General features: G+C 44.1%; 2 protein-coding genes and 2 long non-coding RNA genes across 5 annotated transcripts in view; all 4 read left to right on the top strand.

Annotated features, from left to right (window-relative positions):
- The window catches only part of LOC146425670 (uncharacterized), a 420,136-nt gene that overhangs the window by 225,655 nt on the left and 189,316 nt on the right, over positions 1-5,165 (top strand). The gene's annotated exons all lie outside the window — the stretch shown is intronic.
- Positions 1-5,165, top strand: part of LOC146425675 (uncharacterized) — a 131,100-nt gene that overhangs the window by 45,271 nt on the left and 80,664 nt on the right. The gene's annotated exons all lie outside the window — the stretch shown is intronic.
- LOC146425676 (sorting nexin-18-like) overlaps positions 1-5,165 on the top strand; it is an 88,523-nt gene that overhangs the window by 37,355 nt on the left and 46,003 nt on the right. The gene's annotated exons all lie outside the window — the stretch shown is intronic.
- Positions 2,455-4,101, top strand: LOC146425677 (uncharacterized). The gene is made up of 2 exons (XR_014846570.1): positions 2,455-3,410; positions 3,789-4,101. It is a non-coding gene; the product is annotated as an uncharacterized LOC146425677 (long non-coding RNA).

The following is a 5,165-nucleotide window of genomic DNA, read 5'->3' as shown; positions in this document are numbered from 1 at the left end:
GCCCCCTAAATCAGTCCCCCCTTTTCTATATAGTAAATTCTTTTACTAATAAATGGATTTTTCTATTTTTCTTTTAACAAGCTTCTACAATAAGCATCTTTTAACGCCTTCCCATGTACATTTGATAATGTGGTTAAAATGGATAATCTCTTCAACATCTTATGATTTCAAACAAATAACATAACAAATAACACAAGGCTGATACCTACCAAAATTAGTAAAACAATTATGGGGTGATATAACGTATTAAAGATACCTGTTGCAGTGGGTGACTATCCAAAAAGTACATCCCACCAGTGATAATCTGCATTTTGTCTAAATTTTAATTTTAGTTCATTATTATCAAAAGGTACTTTCCAAAGGGTCTCTGGAGCCTTGTTCAATCGAGTATGATGAATCCAGGTGTTCTGTTCTTTGATCTTGATCTCAGTGGAAGTGGTAAGGAGCACCTGAAACCGTCCTTCCCACTGTGGCTCCAAAGTTTTCTCTGCAAGAGACTTTGAAATGAAATGTGGTCCTCTGTCTGAGGATATTGTGGCTGGAACTCCGAAGCATGGCATTATTTCCAGCAGCAATACCTTGGTTACTTCTCAGGCTTTGGCAGTTCTGGTGGGCAAGATTTCTGGCCACCCTGAAAAGGTATTTATTAATACCAGCAAATATCGATACCTCCCTGTTAGAAAATAGAGTTTGTACCAGCAAAACTTATGCTAGCTGAATATAGGCCTCAGTAAAGCCCTGAAAGTAACCGTGAGTGAGGAAAGTATCTGAAGGTCACAGCTGTGCCTCGGAGCTGTGAGAGAAATTCGTAAGAATCATAAAGAGTAACTAAGGAGAATCTCTAAATGTGTGAGAATGGAATGCAATATAAATGATAACCTGTGTAGCTATAAATAATAACATTGCAACAATATATAACTCTCTCATGCCGTGAAATAAATGGAACTTGCTTTATTTCTGTCGGGGGTTGAGAATTTCTTCCCATTCCTGTTACTAAGCAACAAATAGTTAGATGTTTAGAGCAATCAAGTCTTTTGTAAAAGACAAAAGCTAGGTTTTTGGGCAGGGCACGGTAAGGGAAGGGCCGGCCCTGGGAAGGCTCTCTCATGGTTCGGACGCTGAGGGTAGAGGCTGCTGGCTCTTTGCTTTCCAGCTGCTACCAGAGGAAATCCAACTGTGCCCTGTTTCTCTTCTCTCCTGGCTGGGTGAGCTTTGATTCAACTTTTCTTCCCACTGGGAAGGGCGCGTTTCCCCGGGCTGCGTTTTCCCGCAGCTGCCGCTGGGAGAGTCCGGCTGCCTCTGCTGCCTGCCCCTGCCCTCTGCCGCACGAGACCGCGGCGTCTGCTGTGACTGCAGAAATCTTTGCTACCTCGCTGCTAGCCGGGAGAGAGCCAGTGCCTGACCCTGCCTCCCTGCTTTCTGCCGCTCCGAGCTGCCTGGCTGCCTGCTCTTCAGCCTGTCCGCCATCATCCAGCTGCCTGACCTGACCCTGCGCCACAGCGCCACCTGCAGCCGCTCGGGAGTCATCGCACCTGCCCTGCCCGGCTGGGAGCTCAACAGCGCCCCTGCTGCTTGCAACCGTGATTACACCACACGGGAAAAGGCTTGGCAGCTCCCAAGTTACCTGCTATTGGTTTTCTGGTTCTAGTTGTGGTTGCTATTATTATTGTTTGTTTATAGATACTAGTAAAGAACTGATGTTCCTTTTTTCCCATACTTTTGCCTGACAGCCCTTGATTTACAAAATTAAATAATTCGGAGGGAGGGAAAAAAGAAAAGTCACATTCTCTGTTCTAAGGGAGGGTTTCAACCTCTTTTGGGAGACACCTGTCTTTCAAACCAAGACAATTTCTCACATTGAGACTGCCTGCATGTTCTCTTCACTGCCGTCCGTTTCCCCTTTTTAACAACACCTCCCTTTTCTTGGGAGTTCCAAAAAATTAATTTGCCACTGCTGTCTGGGCTCATTCCCTTTTCCAATTTGGCTCAATTTTCGTTTGGGGGATATTTTTAAGGTTAGCCTGGAGGCAAAGGTCACAATGTCAAATCACCTGTGAGATGGTAGAGTATAAATTCTGGCAATAATTTTTTCACTTAGATATTTATATAAGGCATCTATTTTCCTATGTGGGTTTTTTTGGGTGTTTTTCTTTTACTAGTGCCCATACCAAATGAGAGGGAACAACTAACTTCCTTTGTGCAGTCATAGCCCAACCCTCTTTATTATATGGCCCATATCTTCTTTTTTATGGGTTGGCTTACCTTCTATGGAGATTTGGCCATCTGGAATTAAAGCCCCTTCAGTTGTTACCTCACCTTTTGCTGCTTCTTTTGCCTCTCTGACTGCCAGCTCATTTCCTTCCTCCAATTCTGAGTTCACTTTCTGGTGTGCCTTAATGTGCATGATTGCTACCTTTTCAGGTAGCTGGATTGCTTCCAACAGTTGCACTATTAATAGTCTTGCATTCCTTTTTGCATTTTCCCTTTCTGCTTAGCAAGCGATATATTGTTTCTAGCAAGCAGCTTCTAGTAAATCATTATCCAACCTCTAGCCCCCTAAATTAGCCATTCCTACATTAGTTACTGTAATGCTACTTTTTCCCTGTAACATTTATTTTATACAGTTACATCTTTACAGGAGAACTCTATTTATAATTTCAAGCAAATTCCCATTATGCTGCTTTCCATTCTAAATATTGGTCAGAAAATGTAAAGAATTTTCAAAATCTTTATGTAGTATTCTTTTGATAATCTCTGTGCAAAGCATTCCTAAGCAAATAATCTGTCAATGTAGTAAAATCTTTATTCTACTACATAGAATTTCAATGTTTAACTTTGAATTGAGGGAGGGAAGTTTGGGGGCTTTTTTCAGGGTAGGATTTCATGCTATATATAATGTCATGTGGTGCTTCTGCAACTTCCCCCGTGTTGGAGTTGATTTGATTGTGTAGCTTTGGGCTAAGTTGGATCAAATAGCTAAGCCATTGATAAAACGAAGCCACCATCTCCCTTCCCTCCTGGACAAATACATTTTTTTAATTGGATAAGTCATTTGAGTCATCCCGTAATATCTTTGCTAGATGTGTTCTAAGTGGGACAGCCATGTAGACAGGATTGTTCTGGCAGAAGTTTGCTGGATTAGAGATAATGTTGTTTCTTTCACTGTGTGTCTTGGGGATGTCTTTTTATCCCATCCCATCTTTGTTAGGTTTTCTTTCGTTTTGTGTCTGGCATGGTCACTGCCTCTCCCCCGTACCCCCCGGCAGTATCGCGATAAGTAGGAACCAGCCTGGGATTTCCTGCAAGAGTTGGGGGGGAGACAAGGGGACCTCCACCTTTTCCGGACACGCAGGCGGTTCAGACAGCGTGGCAGCAGGGTCTCTCTGAGCAGAGATACTGTTGCACGCCAGGTTTGCCTGTTTCTTTTTTTATTTCTTTCTCCTTCAGCACTGTGACTGGGCTTGCTGGCTCATTTCTCTGCCTCTCTGCTGTTTTGGGAGCCCAGAGCCAGTGCGTGGCCTACCAGGAATAGGGTACCCCGTACCCTGCCAGGAGCCACCCCACCTCTGCACAGCCTGAGCCAGGGACCAGCCACCGCCAGTGAGCCATCCAGGGGAGAGATTCCCTGCTTAACCCCCATTGTTTTTATGCTACTGCTCCGCGGTTTTTTGTTACATTGTAACCCAACACCCCGTGCCTGCCGGGACACACGGTGGCTCCTGCTACAGCTGCGGAGTTTCTGCTATCTCTTACTTGCTACCATGGGTGAGCCAGCCTTGCCGTTTCAGCTTGCTGCTCTGAGGTCCCTGCTACAGCCTGTCCCGCCATCCAGCCCGCCCGCCATCGCCGTGTGAGGGAGAGATGCTACTGAACTCGCACCACAGCGCCCCCTGCAGCCACGGGGATATCATCGCACCTGCCTTGCCTGGCCCGGAGCCCAACAGCGCCCCTGCCGACTGTGACCATAACTACACCAAAGGGGAAGGTGTGTAAGCAGCCGAGAGAGGGCTGCTACTGGGTTTCTGGTTTTGTTAGTTATTGCTGCCGTTGTTTGTTTGCCTTGTTATAAAAACTAGTAAAGAACCGTTATTCCTTTTCCCATATCTGCCTGAAAGCCCCTTAATTCCCAAGTTAAAACAATTCAGAGGGAAGGGGGTCATATTCTTCATTCCAAGGGAGGTTCCCGCCTTCCTTGGCAGACGCCTGTCTTTTAAACCTAGTCACTGTGTTTTCTTTCAGAAGGATGCCAAAGAAAAAAAGTGCTATATGCACATGGGCTAACCAGGGCTTGCCTTTTCAAATCATTAGGCTAAGAGCTGTAGATAAATAATCTTATGATTAGGTTATTTGGTAAGGACAAAGTAAAATTATTTCATTTTCTGCTTTTGCATCATTTTATGAAAGCCACTAAAAGCAACATGATGAATATATTGTTTTTTCCCTTCTTTTCAGAGATGGTGTCTCATATTAGAGACAGTGTCTTGTAATAAAAGTAAAGCAAAAGGAGTTGTTAGACTCATTCAAAGCTCTCCCTTCAGTAGCGAGTAGTCTTCTTTGAAGGACACATCATGCCTACTGTTAGACCATTTAATATGATGTGCAGCTGAATGGTGTGGAAATGCAAGTTGTTTTACACTCTAGTAAGTAATGTACCAAATTTTATTTTTTAGATTGCTGACGGTAGAAAGATGAAAAATTGTTTGTTGTACAGGTCATTTTATTTGCACAAGATTTCTCAGGTACAACTGCTGATAGATTTTCTTCATCATACTTGGAGTTTCTTTTAGGAGCACAATGTTTTCTCACCATGGCTGTCTTCCTCCATGAGGGAGCCATCTCTCAGAGGAGCCTTTGGACTTTGACACAGTGTCTTGGGGGAGGTTGTTGCACCCAAGCTTGTTGGTCAGGGGACTTCGCAAAATGTAGCAATCAGGAATCTGGCACCCTTTGGTTTTTCACAGTTACCACTGATGTCAAGACTGGAACAATCACTCCTCAGGTTTTTTTACATTCTGCCATTTTTATGGCTGTTGTTTTTTTCAGTGTAGTTTACAATAGGTTTTACAAATAAAATTAGTATGGATTTTTGCTTAAGCAGCTGGTGGCCAGGTGTCGCTGTTGAGCCGCTAGCAGAGATAGAAGACCCGGTTCCCTGTGTGGCATAA

The sequence above is a fragment of the Lichenostomus cassidix genome, chromosome W (genome assembly GCF_008360975.1).
Source record: "Lichenostomus cassidix isolate B80296 chromosome W, HeHo_3.0, whole genome shotgun sequence".
NCBI classification, from domain to species: Eukaryota; Metazoa; Chordata; class Aves; order Passeriformes; family Meliphagidae; genus Lichenostomus; species Lichenostomus cassidix.
This window is presented reverse-complemented; position numbering and strand designations above follow the sequence as displayed.